At 39.9% G+C, this 1,912-nt stretch overlaps 1 protein-coding gene and 1 long non-coding RNA gene across 2 annotated transcripts in view; both read right to left on the reverse strand.

Moving 5' to 3' along the window:
- The window catches only part of LOC109295119, a 2,971-nt gene extending 1,066 nt beyond the window's left edge, over positions 1-1,905 (reverse strand). The window contains exon 1 of the long non-coding RNA XR_002096675.1: positions 185-1,905. This is a non-coding gene — a long non-coding RNA (uncharacterized LOC109295119). The remainder of the gene's footprint in view (positions 1-184) is intronic.
- The window catches only part of SRPK1 (SRSF protein kinase 1), a 43,934-nt gene that overhangs the window by 6,173 nt on the left and 35,849 nt on the right, over positions 1-1,912 (reverse strand). The gene's annotated exons all lie outside the window — the stretch shown is intronic.

Below are 1,912 nucleotides of genomic sequence, written 5' to 3' on the forward strand. Positions count from 1 at the left end.
AAAAGGACTTTTTATTATCTTTGATTTTGGACGCAAGTCCTAGCTCTATGTCCACCTTAGCTTTCCTGACAGCCCCCCTACAGGCCCGAGCAGAGGAGGTATACTCCTCTTTGGAGATAGCACCCCCCTTCCACCGGTTGTATGCCGCCTTTTTGGCAATCAGGCATTCCCATACATCCTTAACTTGGAAAAGTTAAGATGAATCAACCAAGACAGAAGTCAACAAGCACATAAACCCTGCTGCCATTCAGGGGCAATGCGACTTTAGTGATATTGCTGCAGTCCAAAGGCACTCAACTCCTCATTTTACCCACCTAGCTGAGTCACTTTGACCTTACTGAGTGTTCCCACATCAAGAGCTGTACACATCACTGTTTCAGATGAATACTGAATTGCTTAGGCTTAAAAAAAAAAATGCATAAATGTGTAAAAGTTCCCGGCATCAACAATTAATTTATTTTTATTAGGTAATTATTTCTCCAGTTTTAGGCATGCAAAAATATATGCAATAGTGACTACAGTATTCTCTGTGGAGCTTTCAACAACTTCTAGAGAGAGAATAGCTTGCTAATTATACTAACACTTTGGGCCAAATCTCATGGAATGCATAAGCATGCATGCCTTTTAGTTTTCAATGCTTTTTGATCCATGTTTTTATCTACTCAGTAAACAATCTGACTCTTTAGCACATGGTGGTGGTGGTGGTTGGGATTCACATGCTGTATTTTATATAACAAGTACAGCAATTCCTGCTTCTGAAGATCACTCTCTCACCTAAACTGCTGCAGCCGGGGGTGGAAGGAAGGAACGATATGGCAAGATACTTGTAAGGCCAAGCCTCCTCAACTTGAGCACTACAATCAATGCTTTTGAGGGGCTGCTCGGACCCTGAATATTGGGAAAGTTTTAGGTGCTGAAGCAGACTTGGCATTTTGCACTGTTAGAGTGCTCAGACATTCCTACGACAAGAGGCTTTACATGCATTCTGTGCCGAAACAATGCAACAAGGTAAGATGGTGCTTGCCCACTTGCAGACCATGTGTGACACTCACAGAAGTGTCAAAGGAATTTTACTGATGCAACAATAAGCCTCTGCTCCAGATGCATATGGACCATACCAACAAGCATAAAAGCACAAAATCAAGTTACTGTGAAGATGTTAAATGAAGTTTACACATTAAACTAAACATGATTTTACAACTACTTGTTCAGAACAAGGGTTCTAAAGTGACAAAATAGGGACTGTATCAGGAATGGAACTTGTTAAAATTCATGGGAGCCACACACCATCAAAGGTACACTATTTTTCTGTATATGCAACAGACTTAATGGTTACATATTAGACATGTTGCAATTATGGACCCAACTCCTTAAATGTCATGATCTAAAAAGCCACAGGTAAAATTTGCCTTTAGAGAGTGAAGTCTGTGGAATTTCAGTTCTCTGTTGCTGGTTTCATCATATTCTGGACACGCACAATAGCTGTATTCACTAGTAATTGGAAAGAAAACAGTTCTGGTACCTCTACATTTAGGCTAATGGGCAACAGAATGAATTGTCAGATAATTGTATTGCTTATGTAATTTCTGTTTGAGACTTGAGGCACAGTCAAAGGCTGTCAGAGACATCATCTATGAATTAATGTTGCTAGTGCTGACGTCTCACTGAAGAAAGCAGTGGTTAAAAGAAATCATTTTATTCTGAACAAAGTCTTAAGCTGCCAACATCAAATTCAGAGTACCGACTTGCACAGATTGCAGTTATAGCTCATTACCATCAAATCTATTCATTTCCTCCTGCTCATTTTAAAAGCCAGATAAAGGCGTCCCTAGGAAAAGCTGTAGTCAGGTAGGGCAACAGTGAAAATGTTCATTACACTGCATATTTATATACAAAATTCACTTGCTGCTAC

This window comes from Gavialis gangeticus, unplaced genomic scaffold, assembly GCF_001723915.1.
Source record: "Gavialis gangeticus isolate Ggan-Ray unplaced genomic scaffold, GavGan_comp1, whole genome shotgun sequence".
In the NCBI taxonomy this organism is placed as follows: domain Eukaryota; kingdom Metazoa; phylum Chordata; order Crocodylia; family Gavialidae; genus Gavialis; species Gavialis gangeticus.